Consider the following 25087-nt stretch of genomic DNA (forward strand, 5'->3'; position numbering starts at 1 on the left):
ACTGCTTTTCATGAACATAGGCCACTCTGCGGTGAACCAAGATGGCCGCCCCTCTCGATCCTCTCGTAAAGCCGGCATGGTAGACCTGCTGAAAGCCAAACCTCTGAAGGCTAAGGACCTTGGAGCCCAGCATATGCGTTTCCTAGAGCAACAGCACATCCACGGCTTCCCTTTTCCCCCAGCGCAACACTGCTCCACGTTTGATTTTATCTAGCATCCCCCTCACATTCCATGTTACAACACGTATGGACTTATTGGGAAGCATAGCAGTCCGATCAACCATTATCTAGGTAATCTCCCCCACCAGGCCCCCTGCGCCACCCCAACGCACCCCACCACCCACTCAATTCAGCAGCAAAATACACGTGCGGTTTCACCCACCCCTCCCCAGGCCCCCCCCATCCCAATCCTGACCCCCCCCCAACAACAAACCAACGCTCCCCACATCCCCACCCCAACTCCCCCCACCCCTATACCTCATAGAACACTGAAGTATCTGTCGCGGCATGGATAGACCCGGATCCAAAACCGAGGATCCAGGGCCAGCCATACCAAAGGATCCCAACATCCCGTTCTCAACACACACACCCCCCCGACAACTCCCACAACTCGTGAGGGTCAAAGGCCCCTTGGAAGTCGCCTCCAGAGCCCCAACAACGTCACCATATATAGCCACAAAGAGTCCCAAAAGTAGGCAGTCCGGCATCAACGGTTCCCCCACACAAACAGCCCCACTAGATGATCCATTACAAGTACGGCAACACATTACCAGGAAAGAGCAGGGTCCAGGCCCCAACAGGGTTCAACTGCCAGTATCTGAGTGTTCAGAGTCCATTGTTCCACTGGTCTGTGTCGCACTGGCAGAGGCTGACCTCTTGCGTGATCTAGACCTCCGATGTCGTCCTTTTCGGGCTTGGCGGTTCGTCCGCTCCTGCGATGATCCCCTCGACCCGCCCGGATCCAGCCCCGGCTGGGCATGCGGCCTAATCCTCACTGCTTCGTCCGTCCACCGAAAGACCTCCTCAGGTGAATCAAAGAAATGTGTCCGGGACTGGTACACCACCCGTAGGCGAGCCGGGTACAGCAGAGAGTACTGGAGCTTCAGGCCCCGCAACTTGGCTTTGGCGGCTACAAACGACTGTCTTTGCTGTTGCACAAGCCTAGTATAATCAGGAAAGATCATGATGGTGTGATTTTCATAAGAAAGTGGGCCTTTGATCCTTGCTTCCCGCAGTATGACATCGCGGTCATGGTAATTTAGAAGTCTTGCAATGACAGGCCGAGGACGCTCACCCTCCGGCGGCCGCTGTGTCAGGGCCCTGTGTGCACGCTCGATCACAAAACAAGAAGACAGGGCCCCCGGCGGGAGCCAGCCCTCCAGCCATTGGGACAAAAACTGCTCCATATCATCCTTCTCACACCTCTCCGGAAAACCTATAAAGCGAAGGTTGTTCCTGCGTGCGCGCCCTTCGGCATCTTCCACTCGGGATGCGAGAGTCTTTTGAACACGCGCCATGTCCGCCATTTTCTGCTTCAGCGTGCCAATGTCCGTCTCCGCCACCGAGATTCTGGATTCCGTCTCTGTAATCCGCTCCACCACATTGCGAAGGTCCTGGCGCAGCAGTGTAACGTCTGCACCCACAGCCCCAATCTTGGCGTCGAGCATGTCCCGGGACTGGGTGATGGCCGCTAAGAGTGCTGCGTTGTCCGGCCCTGCTCCGCCGCTACCGCCGGGCGCCCCAGATCCACCACTAGGCCCTGTAAATTTGTCGATAGGACCCCGCTTGGGCGGACCTCCGCCCACACCTCTGGTCATGGCCGCTTGCAGTCCCAGCTGCACCACTCCCTGGGCGGCCGCCTCCGGTACCGTCTCCGGAGTCCTCCACCCGGCCTCAAGATCAGGACGAACACTGTCTGCAGCGGCCCCCAGGGAATCCCCGAGAGCAGACCCACAGCGTCGGGCACCAGAGGCTCCGAGCCCTGGGCCAGGGCCCAGCTGATAGTGTCTCGGGAAGAAGAGCGTCGACCAATGCGCCCAGGTCCAGGCCGGCCTCAAGGTCGCGAAAATCGAGGCCCCGGTCTCACAAGGGCGGGACAGGCCTCCACCACGCCGTGTCGTCCAGGAAGGTTCTCCAATGCACGGCGTCAGGTCGTAGGGCACCTCTACAGTTCGTCGGCTTCCGGAACTACAACTGCCGGACGGGGACCCACCCAGCTGATGCGATCTCCGGCAGTTCGCCACCGACCACCACCCGGCCTCCTGAAAATCGAGGTCCCGGATTCACCGCCAACCACCAGGCCGCAATCAGTCGCCGGCGCCTCCGGTCCCCGGGAAAGTTGGAACTGCGGGGTCAGCACACCGGAAAGGTCAGGGCACCTCTAGGAACAGATGCCACTCACGTGGTATCGTCAGCGGGCTCGGGGGCCAGGATAAATAAGCAAATTGTGTCCGGGCCGGCGGGAGCTCTACAAGGCTGCGACCGCCATCTTCGCCCGCCAAGCCACGCCCCTCACCAGTTGAGTATTTTAGCCTGTGTTATTTAAGTAGGTATTTTTATATATGTCATAGCAACAGACAATGCTATTACAGTATTATTTTATATTACTATTTACGCTGTATGCATTATATTTCGCACTTTGTCTAACGATTGTAGCAGTTCATATCTCTTGCATGAGAAATAAGACTGTTCAATAAACCCCTTTTATTGAAATGCCCGTCTCTCTATTTCTATGCAACTCTGTAGAAACGAAGCATGCACGATTGACTGAGTGAAATAGTTATGTATTGTTTCCACGACTCTGAAGATATTGTTCCGGTTCTAGGGGAAACAAAGTTGTCATGTTTATGCAGTTGTCAGAGACTAATCCCTTCTTGTTTATTCAAGAAAGTTTCTAGTGACCTCTGAGTTAGCTGGCACACACACAATTAAGTTTAATATATTCGATAGAGACATACTGACCTCAGTCCTATATCAAATCTATAGTGTATGTTATTCCAATGCACAGAGAATATTAGGGATATAGGAACTACACTACAAGTCAGTCAAACATATGTTTATTTTAGACAGTGGTCTTTAAAACACATGCACAATAAAAAATACATATACATACATGTAAAATTATTAGCTTAAATTACCCAGAACCCACAGTTAAAATAGGACATTACAACCACCCCTCAGACAATACAATTATCATATTTTTCCTAAAATGTAATCTATGGACAGTAAAAATTGCCCCAAAGCATGGCTACATCCAAAAACCACATATCCAAAAGTAGGTGAACTGCTTGCCCCCTTTTCCTAATACCATATTTTTGTAAAACTGGCCTCAATAAAAGCTTTGTGGAACTAAAAAATACAAACAATCCACTAAAACATTATTTAAATCTCCCTTCATATTAACCCCTTCGCTGCGGCGGCAATTCCACCGCAGCGCTAGGGGGGGGCCCGAGTGGCGCTCGCATGCTCGTGACGGAGCCACTCCGTCACGAGCCGCGGTTGCGCTGTGCTCATGACTGAGCAGTTCCGTCATGGCCCGCCTGCTTAATAGAACGCGCCGCGTAGGCGCGAAATCAGCGCCGCGCAGGCGCGACGGCAGGGCCATGACGGAACCGCTCCGTCATGAGCACAGCTCAGCCGATGCTCATGACGGAGCAGCTCCGTCATGAGCATGGGAGGGGTTAAGCACGCATTTGCAAGTGTTATTCTTGTCTAACAGGGAACCATGAGCATCAGAGATTAAAACCTGGTTTACCCCACATCTAAATTTCGGTAAACATCATCTTAGCCGTGCATTAGGTATATTCTCCAAATAAGAAAATGTCTCCTCCTCCAGCCTCTTATTCATCAGGAGAGGCGCTGATTTCTTCTTCCTTTTATTTGTTCTTTCTTTGCATAGCAGGAATCTTAAAGAAGTTTTCATCGGCCACGATACAATCACACACATAATTTAATATTGCCCCTGTACAATTTGCAGTTATCCATGTCAAAGATAATTTGAGGTTTACTTTGCTGTGTGAAGCAGATGAACTGAGGCTCATCCTGCATAGACTTTAGAAAATCTCTTAACTGATCATTCAATAACGTGGGCTTTATTTTTTATGTTTGAGATGTGCTTTCACCATGATAAATTATTAGCCACTGTTAGACCTACGTAGTTGTAACTTTTGACTTCTTCTAAAAGGTGATCATCAATTTATAGGCTAATTTCATTTTGAGACTTACCAAATGGTATCATTTTTATGTTATTTATCAAAAAACAGGGAGAAAGGCTGATCGTTTGATCAACGGACACCAATTACCACTCAGGGTGGTGGAAGGTCCAGTATCAGCTTGTGTCCGTGTCTGGTACAAGGAATGCAAGAGGGGGAATGCTGTACTGTTCCTATGTAGGATCAAGGGAGGTTTAGCTGGCATGACCAAAGGTGTACACGTGGCACCTTGGGGCATCCATTGTGTTGGATGTATTTGCCTCACACACCCCGAGGGATGTCATGCTTCATCATCGGCGTTTGCTCCTCGTCGGGGAGGCGGTGCAATCCCCGACGGGCTCACCTCAAGAGGGGCTCTTTGGCGGAGATCTTTTATCCAACAGCCTTATGGTGAAGTGGGGGTGTGTGGGCAAGAAGATGTAAAGTGATAAGCTGAGAGCTAAAATGTAACTAAGGGTACCGGAATTCACTTTATTCTGGGGGTCCCCTAGTGACAATTAAAAGGTGGAACTAGCTTACTAGGTGTCAACACAATTAAGTTGAGTGACGCTGGTAAAAACTAGAGGTCATAAGTGGTCGACATGTTTCTCGCAGTGGGATAAGTTACCCGCGATTCTTCAGGACCATATAACAAGTGAAATGGGTGTCAAAAAAGAGGGAACATGCTTGTGTCATGTATGTAAAGTGTGTTACCTCTGTGGAGTATCCTATGCCATTAGGTTGGGGACTACTAGCCACATGAGGGTCGGCGGGAAAAGATATCAGGGAGGGCCTTTAGATGAGGCTCATCCTGCCTGTATCCAAGTCAATTGACCTACCCGTCCCCGCCGAGCTCGAGTAGAGGCAAATACATCCAACACAATGGATGCCCCAAGGTGCCACGTGTACACCTTTGGTCATGCCAGCTAAACCTCCCTTGATCCTACATAGGAACAGTACAGCATTCCCCCTCTTGCATTCCATCATTTTTATGTTCCCATGATTAATTTTTAGGTCACTTTCGCGGTTGGATTACTATAAATTTGATAACTTGAATTGAAGACCAGATACAGTCAGTGAGAAGATAATAATAGCATATGCGTAAGCCAAATAGCTAATTGATGTACTTTGCAGGTCTGGTGACCTTCAGTGCAGTTTAAAAACAATGACAGATCTCCTATCTGCAGTGAAAAGAGACTAGAATACAGACATGTTTTTGGCCATTTGTAGTTGCTAACTTCTTTGATAAAGCCCTCCTTGTTGGTTTAATTTGAAGACAAGTTTTGTCATGTAGCGCTACTAAAAAAATGCAATATTGACTGGCTAACTACCCAATTTGATAGTTTCTCTTAACGTTTTTTTTAAATTTATTAAATGCAGAAAAATAATCAATACAACATGCATAAACAGTATGACGCCTTTTTAAAACGATGTTCACTAAAATATATAGGGCTATAATCTTTTTCAGTTGTGGAACATCCCAATCTAATACCAGTTTAATTGAAAGGAATTAAATTGTGATTGGTTGTCCAAGTATAAAGATTATCTGGAATGTATTTTGCAAAGAGACTTTCTTCATCCTCAGAGAGAGCAATGAGACCATATATTTTTAGGATCCCCTTTTTGATATATGGGACGTATTACGGCCCTTTACATGAAGATGGAATGTTGCCCGATTCAAAGACCTATATAAATAGCCTAGGAAAGTGCCCCTTTTGGCATGGTTACCCCCTATCTTTTTGCCTGATAACTGATGCTAACTTGACTGTGTGTGCTGGGATCCTGCTAACCAGGCCCAAGCACCTGTGTTCTCTCCCTAAACTGTACCATTGTTTCTATAATTAGCACACCTCCGGCCCACATATAAGTCCCTTGTAAAAGATACCAGCAGTACCAAGGGCCTTGTGACCAGAGAGGGGCCCTTAGGGCTGCAGCATGTATTGTGCCATCCTAAAGGACCCCCCACCAAGCACATACACAATGCCATTGCAGGCTATGTGTTGTGGTGTGCCTAAACTAATAGAGTCGACATGGCACACCTTCTTGGGTGCCATGCCTACACACCACTACCTGCAGCATAAGTAAGTCACCCCACTGGCAGGCCTTACAGCCCTAAGTCAGCGTGCACCATGCCACTGGCAAGGGCATAGCTGCATGAGCAATATGTCCCTACAGTGTCTGAGTCCATTTTTGGACACTGTAAGTGCAGTGAAGCCATTGTGAGTGCATGGGCTGAGAGTTTGTCACCACGAACTCTACAGCTCGATGATGGCTTAACTAAAGACTGAGAAGTTTGGTATCAAACTTCTGAACATAATAAACTCACACTGATGCCAGTGATGACTTTATTATAAAATGCACTAAGAGAGCATATTAGCGATGCCCCCTGAAAAACAACAAACTTCTGGTGTAATGACTGACCAGTCCCTGCCAGCAAGCCACCACCAGACAGGTTTCTGACCTCATGTGGTGTGAACCTTTGTGCTCTTGGGGGTCAAAAACAAAGCCTGCTCTGGGTGGAGGTGCTCCACACCTCCCCCTCGCAGGAACACCAGCACTTAGCAGTGAGCCTCGAAGGCTCTTACCTTGTGGTATGCTGATCTGGGCAGCTCCAACTAATGGAGATGCCCGCCCCCCTACCCCAGCTCCACTTTTTGGCAGCAGGAGAGGCGAAAAAAATATGTAAGCGAAGTAGGAGTACTCACATTGACTTGGCACATCCCTAGGGTGGCAGGAGCTGAGGTGAACCCCTCTCATGAGAATTCTCCATTTTGGTTTGGAGAATTAGCCCCAATAAGAATAGGGGTGTGTCCCTCGCCCCAAAGGGAAAGGTCACCTAAAGGGTGTAGTCACCCTAAAGGACAGTAGCTATTGGCTTCTACCCTCCAACCTCAAAAAACACCATTAAGTTTAGTATTTAAGGGCTTCCCTGAACCCTGTTGCTCAGATTCAACGACCTAAGAAGAAGAAGTAACGAAGAGCAGTCACATCAGCAAAGGAGAAATACGACAACTGACTGGGCCCTAGCCCCACCGGCCTGTCTCCCGCTTCAAGGATCCTGCTCACAGAAACTGGTGTCCCACATCCAGCAAGAACCTCAGAGACCTGAGCTGCCTTCAACAAAGACTCTTTTTTCCCGTGGACACCGGATTTGTCCAGAAAGAAACAACCCCAAGGTCACTGGATCCAGGCGGATCCGCAACACTTGCACCACTCTGCACCCGACACCCACGGCCCGAGTCAGAGTGACTCATCTGTCCTGTGAAGTATCCCTAGAGATCCTGACCTCACTACATCAGTGGCTGACCTCTCCAAGACTCCACGACGTCGCCTGCAGCCTCTTCACGGAGGGTCTCCCCGACCATGTCTGGATCCAGCTGAGAAAATCAGAAACCAAAAGGCACCCCTGCATCCTCCGCCCCCCGACTTCGGGGAGCCTGGCCGACGGTGCCCAGGTGTCCCCCAGCTATCCAACTCACCTGTCCAGCCATTGGTCACTTCCGTCCAGCCTCCTGGTCCTGCAGCTTCTTTGTGGAACGATGATCTCCACTGAAAAGCATTGGTCGCCCGACACTGATTTGCACCCGGCCGTCCCTGTGCCGCTGTGGAGTAACCTTGGTGCTGGAACCACAGGAACTTACCTGTTAATCCGTGCCTCTACGAGGTGCCCCCGTTACCATAGGCTAACATTGGGCTCAGTGACCTCTGTAGCCAGCTGCCCAGTGCTGCTGGTGGTGCAGTACCTACCTGAAACTAAACTTTGCCCAGTGTTGGTCAAAACCCCTGAAGAATGGAGAAGTAAGTTGTGTGCTTACCTCTTACTGCATAACTCTGTTTCCTTCCATAGATTGCATTGTGATTTCTCCTATTGCAGATAACAGTCTGTCTTTACAATTCCAAAGTCTACTGTATTTGACTAATAATACAAAAGCATTTCATTAAATGTAAAGCATTATCTACTGCCTTTCAAAACGATTCCTCCCATATCTTGAACAGTATTACTACTATTCTTGAAACTGTTCTATTTACCTGCAACTGACTTTCACTTGGTTCTGGAAATAAAATAACGAAGTATAATCTTTGCATACAAACAACTGGTCTAGATTCAGTCTTTGAACATGTGCTACCATTCCTTGCCCGAGTGTGTACAATAAATGCTTAGCACAGCCCTCTGATAAGCCTAACTGCTCAGAAGTTGCGGCTGTTACCGAATGGAGATGGTTGCGGTGTGGGGGGAGGGGGGGGGGGGTGGGGAGGGGGGGGGAGAGAATAGGAAGAAATACAAAAAGAAATAAAAGCACTTACCTTAATACCGCCAACCGTCGCCTATCCTCCATCCTCTTCTCCACAGCAGGAAGCACACAGCCTCCTAGAATCCCCTAGGCAATCACGATGCTGCCTTACAGCAGCATTGTGATTGGTCTGAGCGACGGGCTTTGTGCTCAGAGAGAGACTGGGAGACTGTGCATGTTCTCCACCCAGGCTGTACAGTACGGCCTGTGGAGAACATGCAAAGTGCGCATGGCGGTTTCGCCAGCCCGAGACGTGCTGCCAAACCGTCATGCGCACTTAAGGTGCAGCCACCACGCTTCCTCCCTTGACGACAGTGAGCCCTGCCCCATCCTAACCCAAGCTGGCTTCAACTGCAAGCTCAATACAAAAAATAAAATGATAATAACGGAACGTTATTATCATTTAATTTTTTGTATTGAGCTAGCAGTTGATGCAGTGAGGTGACTCTCCTCCGCCCTAGCGAAGGAGCCGCCGCTGCTGCCCAGCTACCACTAAAAAAGAGTAAGGTATTATCTGCTTTATCCTCTGCTATACCTTTGGAGACTCACTGGACTCTGTGTGCACTATACCTCTTTTTGGTATAGTATATACCAAACCAAAATCCTAAATAATACCCTCCCTTTTAAACAACAATGTAGTAAGGAGATAAAGATGCGCCTATACTCCATCACACTCAGAGGAAAGGAAAGACCTTTTTTTATATACAAACCCCCACCCACTCTAATAGTGGCATGCTTCATCATCAAGTTCACTCTGACTCCAAAAGATCAGGGTGGACTCAACCTTATTCCAGGGAGCATTTAGAAGAAGTATTTGTTTTTTAGGGGGTTGTAGCCCCCCAAAAAACAAATATTTTTTTGAAGAGCTTAAAAGGGAGGATACTATTTAGGATGTTGGTCATTTTATAGGGAGTATGCATTCACTCTCCTTCAATATAGGAAAGGATCTCTCTACCCTTCTGGACTCAGGAGTCGCTCTACATGTCCTAACTGGTTAAGATAGTATATACAGAGCAAGCTTCCTACAAATAGGTTGTGAAATAGTACACTCCAAAGATTGGGTCAGCATTACCTATACCCCCAAGAAGGCCTCCACATTAGTGGGCCACAACAAAAGCGTTGTTATATTCTTTTATGTCTATAACTGGCACCCTTGGTGACACTTTGGGCAGCCATGCCAGGACCAGTCAAAACTTTGTTGTCTACTAACTCAGTCTGACCCAAAAATGGCACCCGAATAATTATTTTCAGTTCAAGATCATTAAAGTCAATATACCAGGGGCAACTGTCAGTATATTGGTCTGTACCCTGTGGGTTCTCAGATTTGCTGTTTGAGTTATGAATATATGTTTATAAATGTATGCTAACTGCTGCCAAACTACTCACCCAAACTTTGATTTTGCATCTTCTCAACAAAGTGCACTGCCTTGGTAGATTCAGTCCTGCTCCAGGAGTAGCAGGGACATGGAACAAGCTAGCTATACACCACAGTAAGTCCCATGCAGCCCCAGTCCAAGCAGGGACACAGTCCACAGCCAAGTGCAGTTCCAGCCTAGGCCAAATTCAAATGCATGCAGCAGATTCACATCACACTCAGGTCCAAGCAGTCCTAGACTAGGCCAACATCTGTTGCAGGCAGCAGACACACACAGCACTCAGTCACATGCAGTCTCAGCCTAGACAGCCATCAGTTGCAGCAGCAGACATACATCGCAGTCAGCATTACGCGATCCCAACCACTGCAACATCAATTGCAGGCAGCCAACACAATACAACAGTGCCAGTATAGGACATCAGGTGTAAGCAGCAAACACACAGCAGGCAATCCCAGACAGCACCAAATTAGGCCAACATCAGATGCAGTCACCAGACACACACCACAGTCAGTACCAGGTACCCAGTCTAGGACAACATCAGTTACAAGCAGCAAACACACTCTGCAGTCAGTCCTAGGCAGTTCCACCGCAGCCAAACATCAGTTACCGGCAGCAGACCACACCATAGGCAGTCTCAGTCTGGAACAACATCAGTTACAGGCAGTGGCACTCATAGGATGACCAACCGTCCGTAAATTTCACGGACAGTCTGTAATTTCGGCCGTCTGTCCGTTGTCCGTGAAGGAATCTTTAACGGACGCCATTTGTCCGTCATTTTAACAGGGCACCGGTTGCTCCACCCTAAAGCCGGCACAGCTTGCACCCACCTCTTTTCTTCACTCCGATGCTGCACCAAAGCTCCTCAGATGCCCGGCAGCATTGGAGAGGCACAGCGGGATGGCTACCCTCACACCTCAAGCCCTTGATGACCTGTTAAGAGGTGCTTCGAAGGTGACTGAGAGGGAGGGGCTGCCGGTTCAGGAGCAGCGACATCTATTCACATGCAAACAGCCCTGAATGTGTCATGTCTCTGCTATTTAGAGGGGGGCTCACACATTCCATTTCTACCCAGGGCCCCAAACATCCGAGACTCGGACAGATTACACCCCTGATTACACCGAGGCAGCACGTGGTTCTCTTCACAGAGCTTAATTACTGTCACTAAATTGTAAGCAAACCTCGGTTCTTCAAACATGCAGTCTATAATGTAAGAAAATAAAGAAATGGCACAATCGCACCCACACTGATTAACAAAGTATGGTGGACAATCAGTTCAATTAGTTCTCTTAGAGTATCTCCTGTAAGTACTGTACATCACAGTGGGGGATGGCATTTTGGACAGAGAGCCTGTCTTCTCAGTTGTCTTGTGCAGGAGAGGAGCCCAAGATGATACTAGAATACTGCATGCCCACCCCTGTGCTCCTGCCCTCCCCTCAGTGATTAGTAAAACAACGGAGTTTGGTCCTGGGACGGGGGGCAGCTGGACCCAATATAACAGTAAACAGAACAGATTGCTGGCCCTCCTACTTATTTCGTCTCGCTTTCAGCTTATGAGACCACAAACAAAAATCCACGTCACTTTGTTTGTATGGGTAATTTTATTTAACCCTTTTACTCATAATTTTTGTTGAGATTTATCTATTTCATGGGCAAGAAGAACACTTTATGTACACTTATACACAATACAAAAACATTTATACATATTTACAACTACTATACAAATATCACATATACAATGAATCAAACAGTAATCAACAAACTTCTCGTGTGAAGAGTATATAGCGAATCCGTATTCAAAAATAGTTACTCTTTCCGAAATAATTAAACCGCTATTAGACCCATAAGGTTTCAGAAAAAATATCAACGACAGCAATCAGAAATTAATTCACAGTTAATTCCAACAAAAAATGACTGAACCCATAAAGGGCAAATATTATGGGGTATCTGTCTGCCGTTTGCCGACGCGTTTCGAATCTGTAAAGGATTACAGATTCTCCTCAGGGCTCTCTCAGTGTTTTCAATCTACACAAAAATAAATGAAAACGAAGTTTGTTTAGAAGTTTGCGACTTGTTTTAAAGACCCCCTACTATTGCTGAACTATGCTGAACTAGTTACCTTTATGCAGAATGCGGTGGGCTCTCGTGTTTCAGTTGTACACGAGGGGCTGTGCGCCGCAGAAAGTCAGTGGAATAGAAGTTTAATTCTGCAAAAAAATTAATTCACAAACTTACAAAGCCATCTGGAGCGGTACCAAGTGACTACTACAGACCCAAAGCTGCACGCTCATACCTTCGTCGAGTGTGGCGTTGGATGCTACATTAAGTCCTCAGTTTGCTCATTCTACCTGTTCCGTGCGACCTGTAAAGCATAAGGGTCGCGCTCAGTATTGACATTAGTTATGGCACAAGGACGTTTGGGAAGTGTTGTGGAATTTTGTAAAGCCACATACCTAGATTTCTGGTGGTTAGCACAGGACGGCGGTCGCCATGCCGTATGCTCGTTGTCTTAGTTAAAATCCAGATTCAATCGGTGGTGGGGACACGTGTTCCTCCCTGTTCTTTACGAACGCGCGGCTCACTCGCGCTGTAAGACATAAAGGGGTCCCTTAGTTCCCGAATCAATACAATTTTGGTGTAATGAAGACTCACTTCGTTGGAGCCTCACCGACACTCACCTTTCTATCGCATGGGCGAACCAGGAAATGCAAACGCTGGAACAGCCTGGTGGCTGTGCAGGGCTCCTACATCATAGTGAGCCAGGCGCTGGGCATTATGGATATTGTAGTTTGTCAATGGGGACACATTACAATCTTGAAATTTCTGAAAGTGTGTTCAACCCCGTTTGGGTGCTATTGAACTTTAGTATTAAATAAGCCTCTTTTTTCAATAGGATCTGATCTATATTGATCCCTGTTTTCAGTTGATTAATGCTGAAAAGCACGGTCCAATTGAACTCATTTTCTCCGTGTTGTTTGTCGGAGAAATGTTGGACAAGGGGCGCAGTTAACACTTTATTTTTAACCCGCGACCTGTGTTGTGTCATACGCGTGTTGACCTGCTGATTGGTCTTACCAATATAGATTTTGTTGCAGGGACAAATTATGGCATAGACGACATTTTTTGTTTTACAATTGGTGAAGCTGGTGTGAGACCAAGTTGTATTAGAATGTTGAAAGATGGTACCCTCAATGGTTGTATCGCACGCGATACAATTTCCACACCTATGATGACCCTCAATAGGTTTGAGACCCCATTTTGACAACAAATCACTTTTGGGTTTAGCTAGTCTGATGTCCGCACGGACTAGTTGTTGACCGATATTCTGATTTCTTCTGAAAGCGAATATTGGGCGAGGAATGGGTGTCTCCAATTGTTCCAACAAGTGCCAGTGTTTTAATACCATTTGGCGTATGTTGTGAGTTTCGGCACAAAATGTCGTTACACAAACTAGATTTTCAAGATCACGTTTGACCTTTGTTTCAAGGAGGCACTCCCTTGGTGTGCAACGTGCTCTTTTAAAAGAATGTTTAAGAAGCTTTTTAGGATATCCCCGTTGTGTCAGTTCTTCACAGAATTTTGATCCATGTTGCTCGAATTTTGCCAGCTCTGAACAATTCCTCCTGATTCGCAGGAGTTGTCCATATGGCAAGTTTGCCCTCAGGTTCCTGGGATGTGAGCTCCCATAATGGAGTATGGTATTCCGGTCCGTCGCTTTTTTGAAAAGTGAGGACTTCAAAGACCCGTCCACATCTCCTACTTCCACATCCAAGAATGTCATTTTGACATTGCTTGAGTCAATTGAAAATTTTATGTCCTTATGTCTATTATTGAGCCACTGGTGAAAGTCACTCAACTCGGAGTGGCTCCCCTGCCACAGGAGCCACACGTCGTCGATGTAACGATACCAGTGCACAATGTGGTGTGCAAAAGGGTTGTCCACCTCCACATACTTTTTCTCGTATTCGGCCATGTATAGTACGGCCATTTCTGGGGCATAAGGGCACCCCATCGCGGTGCCCTTGATTTGCATAAAGAAGTCGTTGTTAAAGCGGAAATAATTTCTTTTGAGGGTTATTTCAGCCAATCGCAAAATGAAAGATGTTGGGACTCTATGTGGTCTTTCCCTTAAGTCTAGATAGAGTTCCAAAACCTCCAGTGCCTCGTCTTGCGGTATCTGGGTGTAGAGGGACGTCACGTCCATGGTTACCATGAGTTGTGATGTGCGGTCGAACGGAGTCCCTTCTACCTTGACCAGGAAATCAGTGGTGTCTCTTAGATAGGACCTCACATTTGTTACAAAGGGCTTCAGGAAGAAGTCTATGTACTTCGACAGAGGCTCAAGACATGAATCGCAGCCAGACACTATTGGTCGCCCCGGTGGATTTGACAGGTTTTTATGAATCTTTGGTAAGAAATATGCCACAGGAGTTCTTGGGAATTTCTTTACCAAAAAATCACTCTCTTTGGGGTCTAGGAAACCACTTTCTCTGCCTGTTTGGACAATCTCTGTGATTGAGGCCTGGATCTGTTGTAGCGGGTCCTCTTGCAGTTTTCTATACCATTCTTGGTTGTTTACCTGCAATGCCCCTTCCGCTAGATATTGTTCTGGCAGAGAAAGTGGTTTTCTAGGCCCCAAAGAGAGTGATTTTTTGGTAAAGAAATGCCCAAGAACTCCTGTGGCATATTTCTTACCAAAGATTCATAAAAACCTGTCAAATCCACCGGGGCGACCAATAGTGTCTGGCTGCGATTCATGTCTTGAGCCTCTGTCGAAGTACATAGACTTCTTCCTGAAGCCCTTTGTAACAAATGTGAGGTCCTATCTAAGAGACACCACTGATTTCCTGGTCAAGGTAGAAGGGACTCCGTTCGACCGCACATCACAACTCATGGTAACCATGGACGTGACGTCCCTCTACACCCAGATACCGCAAGACGACGCACTGTAGGTTTTGGAACTCTATCTAGACTTAAGGGAAAGACCACATAGAGTCCCAACATCTTTCATTTTGCGATTGGCTGAAATAACCCTCAAAAGAAATTATTTCCGCTTTAACAACGACTTCTTTATGCAAATCAAGGGCACCGCGATGGGGTGCCCTTATGCCCCAGAAATGGCCGTACTATACATGGCCGAATACGAGAAAAAGTATGTGGAGGTGGACAACCCTTTTGCACACCACATTGTGCACTGGTATCGTTACATCGACGACGTGTGGCTCCTGTGGCAGGGGAGCCACTCCGAGTTGAGTGACTTTCACCAGTGGCTCAATAATAGACATAAGGACATAACATTTTCAATTGACTCAAGCAATGTCAAAATGACATTCTTGGATGTGGAAGTAGGAGATGTGGACGGGTCTTTGAAGTCCTCACTTTTCAAAAAAGCGACGGACCGGAATACCATACTCCATTATGGGAGCTCACATCCCAGGAACCTGAGGGCAAACTTGCCATATGGACAACTCCTGCGAATCAGGAGGAATTGTTCAGAGCTGGCAAAATTCGAGCAACATGGATCAAAATTCTGTGAAGAACTGACACAACGGGGATATCCTAAAAAGCTTCTTAAACATTCTTTTAAAAGAGCACGTTGCACACCAAGGGAGTGCCTCCTTGAAACAAAGGTCAAACGTGATCTTGAAAATCTAGTTTGTGTAACGACATTTTGTGCCGAAACTCACAACATACGCCAAATGGTATTAAAACACTGGCACTTGTTGGAACAATTGGAGACACCCATTCCTCGCCCAATATTCGCTTTCAGAAGAAATCAGAATATCGGTCAACAACTAGTCCGTGCGGACATCAGACTAGCTAAACCCAAAAGTGATTTGTTGTCAAAATGGGGTCTCAAACCTATTGAGGGTCATCATAGGTGTGGAAATTGTATCGCGTGCGATACAACCATTGAGGGTACCATCTTTCAACATTCTAATACAACTTGGTCTCACACCAGCTTCACCAATTGTAAAACAAAAAATGTCGTCTATGCCATAATTTGTCCCTGCAACAAAATCTATATTGGTAAGACCAATCAGCAGGTCAACACGCGTATGACACAACACAGGTCGCGGGTTAAAAATAAAGTGTTAACTGCGCCCCTTGTCCAACATTTCTCCGACAAACAACACGGAGAAAATGAGTTCAATTGGACCGTGCTTTTCAGCATTAATCAACTGAAAACAGGGATCAATATAGATCAGATCCTATTGAAAAAAGAGGCTTATTTAATACTAAAGTTCAATAGCACCCAAACGGGGTTGAACACACTTTCAGAAATTTCAAGATTGTAATGTGTCCCCATTGACAAACTACAATATCCATAATGCCCAGCGCCTGGCTCACTATGATGTAGGAGCCCTGCACAGCCACCAGGCTGTTCCAGCGTTTGCATTTCCTGGTTCGCCCATGCGATAGAAAGGTGAGTGTCGGTGAGGCTCCAACGAAGTGAGTCTTCATTACACCAAAATTGTATTGATTCGGGAACTAAGGGACCCCTTTATGTCTTACAGCGCGAGTGAGCCGCGCGTTCGTAAAGAACAGGGAGGAACACGTGTCCCCACCACCGATTGAATCTGGATTTTAACTAAGACAACGAGCATACGGCATGGCGACCGCCGTCCTGTGCTAACCACCAGAAATCTAGGTATGTGGCTTTACAAAATTCCACAACACTTCCCAAACGTCCTTGTGCCATAACTAATGTCAATACTGAGCGCGACCCTTATGCTTTACAGGTCGCACGGAACAGGTAGAATGAGCAAACTGAGGACTTAATGTAGCATCCAACGCCACACTCGACGAAGGTATGAGCGTGCAGCTTTGGGTCTGTAGTAGTCACTTGGTACCGCTCCAGATGGCTTTGTAAGTTTGTGAATTAATTTTTTTGCAGAATTAAACTTCTATTCCACTGACTTTCTGCGGCGCACAGCCCCTCGTGTACAACTGAACCACGAGAGCCCACCGCATTCTGCATAAAGGTAACTAGTTCAGCATAGTTCAGCAATAGTAGGGGGTCTTTAAAACAAGTCGCAAACTTCTAAACAAACTTCGTTTTCATTTATTTTTGTGTAGATTGAAAACACTGAGAGAGCCCTGAGGAGAATCTGTAATCCTTTACAGATTCGAAACGCGTCGGCAAACGGCAGACAGATACCCCATAATATTTGCCCTTTATGGGTTCAGTCATTTTTTGTTGGAATTAACTGTGAATTAATTTCTGATTGCTGTCGTTGATATTTTTTCTGAAACCTTATGGGTCTAATAGCGGTTTGATTATTTCGGAAAGAGTAACTATTTTTGAATACGGATTCGCTATATACTCTTCACACGAGAAGTTTGTTGATTACTGTTTGATTCATTGTATATGTGATATTTGTATAGTAGTTGTAAATATGTATAAATGTTTTTGTATTGTGTATAAGTGTACATAAAGTGTTCTTCTTGCCCATGAAATAGATAAATCTCAACAAAAATTATGAGTAAAAGGGTTAAATAAAATTACCCATACAAACAAAGTGACGTGGATTTTTGTTTGTGGTCTCATAAGCTGAAAGCGAGACGAAATAAGTAGGAGGGCCAGCAATCTGTTCTGTTTACTCCCCTCGGTGATGGCACCTGTCCCCCCATGTGGTGGCTCCAGTCCACCCCACGCCTGGGATGGCTCCTGTCCCCCCCATGTTGTGGCTCCAGTCCACCCCCACCTGTGGTGGCTCTTGTCCCCCCCTGTGGTGGATCCTGTCTCCTCCCTGGGTGGCGTTCATCCCAGTCCTGGAACGGCCCCTGCAGCGAGGGTGAAGTTCTTGATGGGCCTCTTCTCAAAAGGGCTCAGCTCAAAATTAATATGGAAAAGTCGGCGAGTAAGTAAGTGAAGGGATGGGTGAATGGCTGGATGAATTAGTGAAACGGTGAATGGATGAATGAAAGATTGAATAAATGGCTAATGAGAGAGGATGGATGGAATGATGAGTGAGGGGAAGGATGGAGAGAAAATGTAAATAGCTGGATGTATGGGTGGAAGGGTAGCTGGATGATGGATGAGGGGAAAGATGGATGAGGGGAAGGATGATGGATGGAGGGGAAGGATGGATGGATGGAGGGGAAGGATGGATGGATGAGGGGAAGGGTGGATGGATGGATGGAGTGGATGGATGGAGGGGAAGGATGGATGGATCAGGAGATGGATGGATGGATGAGGGGAAGGATAAATGGATGGGATGGATGGATGGGTGAGGGGAAGGATGGATGAGGGGAAGGATGGATGGATGAGGGAAAGGATGGATGGATGAGGGGAAGGATGGATGGATGAGGGGATGGATGGATGAGGGGAAGGATGGATGGATAAGGGGATGGATGGATGAGGGGATGAGTGACGGGAAGGATGGATGGATGAGGGGATGGATGGATGGATGAGGGAATGGATAGACGGAAAGGATGGATGGATGGGTGGGTGAAAGGATGGATGAATGGATGGATGATGAGGGGAAGGATGGATGATGAGGGGAAGGATGGATGGATGGATGATGAGGGGATGGATGGATGGATGATTAGGGGAAGGGTGGATGGATGGATGATGAGGGGAAGGGTGGATGGATGATTAGGGAATGGATGGATGATGAGGGGGTGGGTAAAAGGATGGATGGATGATGAGGGGAAAGATGGATGGATGATGAGGGGAAGGATAGATGGATGAGTGGGTGGGTAGAAAGATGGATGGATGGATGATGAGGGAAAAGGATGGATGGATGATGAGGGAAAAGGATGGATGGATGATGAGGGGAAGGATGGATGATGAGGGGAAGGACGGATGGATGGATGGATGATGGGTGGGTGAAAGGATGGATGGATGGAGAGTCGGTGGGTGAAAGGATGGATGGATGATGAGTGGGTGAGTGAAAGGATGGATGGATGATGAGTGGGTGGGTGAAAGGATGGATGGATGGATGAGTGGGTGGGTGAAAGGATGGATGGATGGGTGGGTGGGTGGGTGAAAGGATGGATCAGTGGATTGGATGGTGGGTGGGTGAAAGGATGGATGAGTGGGTGGGTGGATGGTGGGTGGGTGGATGGTTGGGTGGATGATGGGTGGGTAGGTGGATGAGTGAAATGATGGATGGATTGATGGATTGATAAGTGCAAGGGTGACTGAATGGACGTATGAGTGAAAGGGTGGATGTAAGGATGGATGAGTGAGTGAAAGGGAGGGTAGATGGACAAAAGGATGAATAGATGTGTGAAGGAGTGAAATGATAGATGGATGAGTGATAGGATCAATGGATGGATTCATGAGTGGATGAGTAGATATATGGATGGGTGGGTGGATGGATGGATGGATGGATGGATGGATGGATGGATGGATGGATGGATGGATGGATGGATGGAAGGAAGGATGGCTAAGTGAAAGGGTCGATGGAGAGAGAAAGGGAGGATGGGTGGATGACTAAAATAGTGGATGGGTGGAAGGATTAGTAAGTGAAAGGATGGCTGGATTGGTGAAAGGGTAAATGGCTGAATGGATGAGTGAATGGATGGATGGGATAAAGAGTGGATGGATAAGTGTACAGATGGATAGGGTGAAATAGTGGATGGATGAATGGATGGATGGATAATGGAGATGAGTGAAAGGATGGATGAGGGGATGGATGAAGGGATGGATTAGTGAAATGATAGATGGAAGGATACATGATGGATAGGTTTGCAAACGGTTGAATATGTTTGGAAAAGGCCTGGCTTACTTATATACTATTGCGCGACCTCTGATGTGTCTGTAAAACGTACCTATTGTCCTGAAGTTTTGTCCTGAATTTTGACCTCCTGTCCTGAATTTGTGTCCTGAATTTTGACCCTTTGTCCTGAATTTTTACACTCACCGTCCTGAATTTGCACCAATGCCAGTTGGTCACCCTAGGCACTCACCGCAGTCAGTCCCATGCAGATCCGCCCTAGGCCAACATCGCGGTCAGTCCCAGTCTAGGACAACTTAAGTTACAGAGAGCAGACACTAACCACAGTCTGTCACCCGAGGACCAGCCTAGGTCACCTTTAGTTGAAGGCAGCAGGCAAACACCTCAGTTAGGTACCTGTGAGGGCACGGGCGGTCCCCGACCGGGGGCAGGGGCAGACCGCGCCCCACCCCTGCCGATATCGGGAGCGGTCGGTGCTGGTGTGGGCGCCTGGCAAGAACACTGTGGCTGCCGCCAACGTGAGACAGGAGTACGGGAACCTCCGTCCGCTAGTGGGGCACGGTCCCAAAAAGGAGCCGCAGCCGCGGCGGAGCTGCCGGACCCATTCATGAGAGCAGATGTGAGCGGTGAGCCCCCCCCCCCCTCCTCCTGACCGGAGTTGTATGTGTGATCCAGGTTGTGGGCGTAGAGACCGCTACGGGCACTAGAGAAGCTGTGGCTGAGGTGGGCGGACTCTGCAAGGAGCTGGCACTGACTGGGGGCCTTCGCCTGCTGTGCAATGTGTAGTGTGGTGACCGTGTTGGAGCTGCTGGGAAGGTGAGGAGGGACTGAGCAGTACTTGTGGCCCGCTGGACGTGCTGTTGGGGAATTGCTGTATGGGCTGCTATGTCACGTGGAGCAGCTGACTGAGCCTGTGGGCGCTGAAGACTGCCTCCCCCACGTCGGTGATGGCTGGGTGTACAGCCTGGTGGGGAGAGGGCATCAACGCTCTTCCTAGGGGGCATGTGAACGTGGTGGTGAAGCTAGTTCACATAATAGACTACACAGGATGTGCTTGGTTGTGGGGGAGCTTGGAGCTGTTCTTTCGCTTGCATTTTCTGTTGATCTGGGGGCCGCCATTTTGTGCCGAGGTTGTTGTGACTCTTACTCTGGGCCCACCATCTTGTTGGCCACGACCGATTCCTGGATCACTGCTTGCCGCCGGTCCACGCCTGTGGTCGCCTGCCTGTCCAATTGACCCTAGATCAGGGGTCTTCAAACTGTGGGGCCCGACCCCCAGCGGGGGTCGTGAAGTGATAGAAAGGGGGTCGCACATTCCTGGTCACACGTCTGCCTATTAATATTATTTCTATTAGTCTTGTGTGATTCCTTAAGCCAATCATAGCTTTTTAGTCAGTAACACTTTGCTTGTTGTGATGTTAAACTCTTGCTTACAGTGTCAATAAATGACGAGCCCCAGAATGCAACATGCTGTTGCCTGAAGAGTCACCAGTTGATAATATGTCACATTTCTAATGGGTCACTTGGCAACTATATAAAAACTAAAATAAATAAAAGTTTCAGTTTGTGATTTTCTACATTTTTTTGTTGGCGACAGTGAAAGCTTATTCAGTGAAATAGAGAAAGGAGGGGGATTGCATTTCTAGCGCTTTTATTATTTAGCCCCTACCTATTGGAATCATTTGCCCTTCTATATTCGCACCCACTTGCAAAGACTACGCCAAATTCACAAAATTACTAAAGACTTACCTATTCTAAATTTGCCCTATGGTCCTGCTGCTGGTGTTTACCTGCAGCACTGAGATACCTCGTTGGGGTGATTCTGGCGTGATATTAAGTTAAAATAACATAACAGATGTTAGTATCCTGATGCTAATGGGCAAACATTCACATCCTTCTAAAGCCGGGGTCTTCAAACTGTGGTGCCTGACCCCCAGGGGGTTCGTGAAGTGATAGAAAGGGGGGTCTCACATTCCTGGTCACACTTCTGTCTATTAATATTATTTCCATAAGTAGTGTGCTATTGTTACAAAAAGGTGTCCTGATGCTAATAACCATCTGTTGCCTGAAATGGCAAATGAGAAACGCACAGAAGGGGAAGGAGAAACAGCCAATTGGGGTAACTTACAGGGCGTAGAGCCAGGTTTCTATAGCTTCCTAAAGGATAACAGATTCTTGATGGAGCGAAGCAAAGGAGGGTGCAGGTTCCCTTAACTGTCCGGCCTGCACCAAGACAGTGAGGCCGACTATTCATGCCTTCCTGAATTAGGGAACAATAAGCAGATTGGCACAGGCGGTGAGGAGAGATGAGAGGGTGAAAGTAGATGGCATGAGAGAGGACAGCAAGGGAGCCAGAGAATTTGATTTAAGAGGTCAGGGATTAGGAGAAATGTGTAGTGCTTTAAGGATGTGCGGAAACGGAGAAGTGAGTGTGAGCAAAGGTGAGGGAACAGAGGAGGGATACTATTAAACTGTGAGAGAAAATAGCTGAGAGATGATCTGTGACGTAAAAAGAGAATATGATGCAACGTGGGTGAGGGACAGCAGCAATAGGGGAAGAGTGGGAGTACTGAGGTCAGTGCTGAGGTAACAAGGGAGAGGGACATTGGTTCAAGAAGGTGTGGAAGAACAAAGGGGAGATGTGAAAGATGAATGGGGGATCGGAGAGGTGTAAAATACAAATAGACAGAAATTTGAAGGAAGAGACTTGAGGTGAATGAGAAGTGTTGAGGGGCGAGAGAGGTGACGGGTCCAGAGAGGCCATGAGATAAATGCAAGAGATATGGACAGTGAAATGACAGAATGGCAAAAGGTAAAGTGAGAGGTTGAATGGGGAGAGTTCAGAAGTTGTAAAAAGGGGTGAAAGAAAAAGGCCTGCAAAGTGAGAGAGGGATCCGGGCTTGGAAGAGGAGAGAGGAATGGTGTAGGGAGGGGTGAGAGTAAAGTGGTGTGGGTAAACTGTTTACCTCTGCATAAGACCACCAGGGTTTTTGGGGGACCCCTGCTGCTCCCAGCCAGGGCCAAGTGAGCTTTTAATATGGCTATGTGTATTCCTGCGGAGTGGAAGGCCCTTCAAAAAGGTTGACTAGACATCTTTTTGTTGTTTATTGTTGCATTTTCATTATAAATTGGTACTGATGAGGTGAAATATATCCTTAGTGTTACTGTGTGTAAACAATTTCAAAAACATAAAGCAATACTATCCCAAAATATGCAGCATCAGATAGCATTATTTATATTTTCTTACCATATAATTTAGTCGAGCCTGCCGCATAATTTGGTCCTCACCTGCCTCATAATTCCAGTACCTCTGCCTATAGGTTTAGAATTTTTTGTCAGGATGGGGTCCTTACGCCTAAAAATTTTGACTGGGGGGTCTCGGCATCCAAAAGTTTGAAGACCTCTGCCCTAGATGGTCACCTCTGGGATGCTCGCTCCCCACCAGACATTAATGGACACTAATGAGGCTCCCTTATTTTCCCCCCACCTTGAGGTCCCCTAAATTACCGAGATGACCCAACGCAGTGATTGTATTTGGCACTGGACTTAGTGACTATGTGACCTTACCTGGCTTTGGGTCAACTTACTCTAATCTTTTTGGGCTCCCATGAGGTACCTGTCTTCCCCTGCGGTCTGCCAGAACTGATCTGCTTCCCATCCCCCTGTTTCTACTCCCCTCCCCATTTTCATCCATCCTCCATTGGGGACTTGTTCTTATATGTTTGTCGATGCAAGTGTAACTAAATGTAACTATGCAAAACTGTTATTCTGGTTATCCCTGACCTCGGAGACCTGAGCAACATGGCTGATGCCTGGCGGAGCAGCTAGACGGCTATAGAGGAGATTGGCCCTGGTTTTCCCCCTCGGCTATCACCTACCCAGCCGGACTTTGGGCACAGTTCTCCTTGTCTCCCCGCTGTGTGTCCTTCCTCCCCCTCCCTCCGACGAACTACTTTAAATTGTTTTTTGCCTGTGTTTTTACTATGCTCTGGTAACAGCTGTAATTTGTATCTTGTATCTCAATGTTCCCCCTTTAAAGCACTCTGATACCTTCAGGTCTAGCCAGCGCTATATAAAACTCTTCAAATAAAAATAAATAAATGAAATAAATCTATGACATCAGTTGCAGGCAGTGGTTGCACACATCAGTCAACTTTAGTCAAGGACAACATCAGCTGCAGAGGCACACCATATTCAGTTCTCTGCGTTCCTTCCTGGGACAAGCTCGATTGCAGGCTGCAGACAAACACCGCAGTCAGTACCAGACTAGGACGACATGAGTTGCAGGCTGTAGACGCACAACACAGTCGGTCCTATGTAGCAGCTTCCTAGGCCATTATCAGTTGCAGGCGCAGACAGCCCACCGCAGTCAGCCCCATGCAGCCGAGGCAGTATTAGACATGGTCTAGATACAAAAACACCGTCAGTGCCACGAAGCGAGCAAAGGCAGCAGGCACTTGTAACAGCCACATGAAGTAGCAGCAGAGAGAGGCAGCAAGCACGCTGATCTCAGAGTGGGCACTGCAGTCAGTAACAGTCGGAAGGCGCACTCCTCTTCCTTTCTAGCAGGTTAAACGCAGCAGCAGCCTCACGGGAACACAGCAGGCAGGAGAATTCCTCCCCTCTGAGCTCTGCGCGTCCATCAGGCGCTCTTTAGCCTCTTTAAAACGGTCTCTACTACAGAGGCCGACGAGGGCAGGGATACAGGCAAACGGTACGGACTGGGCAAACATGCCTAGGTTTCAGGCAGACCGCAGACCCTGTACTACAGACAACCACAAACGTCATCTGAGGGCCAACACATACTTAACCCAGTTAACGACTGACATGCAATTAAGTCACAACACAACCAACACCTCGCAGTCCCAACAATCCCTGGCTACACAAAGGACGGCCAGGCAGCACATAACTACGCTTGTGCCTTAAATTCCAGCCCCATAACAGGCAGGGATGGACATACACACCTCAGCACAGGCGGCAAACACAGTTTCAGCAGGGACACGGGAGCGTCGCCGGGCAGCAGGGACACGGCAGGCAACTAAAGCACGGCAGCCTGAGCACAGGCAGCAAACACGCACCTCAGTCATTGACGCCTGCAGCTCCACCAGAAACCAAGGGGCAGCCCTCATTCCGTTGCCTCCGGACCGTGTAGCTCCAGCACAGGCAACAGCCGTCACAGGCAGGTGGCGCACCTCTCAGTAACGGTTCCGAAACTGCACGCGCTCTCACCCCGCTGAGGCCTGGTGCTGCACTCACCGCGCGCAGCACCGCCCTCGCCCCTCCTGACAAGCCCGGGCATGTACCTCACTCACAGCCGGGCAGCACCGAGCGCGCCACGGGGACGAGGGAGGGGCGGCGCCGGCACCGGTACCGGGGCTGGGCAGACAGAGTTAGACGGCCTCGTGCCACAGCGCGAGAAAACAAAGAGGTGCCTTCTGGTTCATATTCACTTTTCGCATATACATAACATAATGGTCACTGTGTGGACGCGCCATGATAAAGAAACATAATGGACAGACCACATTCAAGGGAACTCTTTTAAAT

The 25087-nt window shown here is 47.8% G+C and overlaps 1 protein-coding gene across 1 annotated transcript in view; it reads right to left on the reverse strand.

Annotated features, from left to right (window-relative positions):
- The window catches only part of LOC147677822 (uncharacterized), a 273081-nt gene extending 248258 nt beyond the window's left edge, over window positions 1-24823 (reverse strand). The window contains exon 1 of the mRNA XM_086945478.1: window positions 24622-24823. The gene's annotated coding sequence lies outside the window, so the exon portion shown is untranslated. The remainder of the gene's footprint in view (window positions 1-24621) is intronic.
- Between the last annotated feature and the right edge of the window lie 264 nt (window positions 24824-25087).

Source organism: Lissotriton vulgaris, chromosome 12 (genome assembly GCF_964263255.1).
Source record: "Lissotriton vulgaris chromosome 12, aLisVul1.2, whole genome shotgun sequence".
Taxonomy (NCBI): Eukaryota; Metazoa; Chordata; class Amphibia; order Caudata; family Salamandridae; genus Lissotriton; species Lissotriton vulgaris.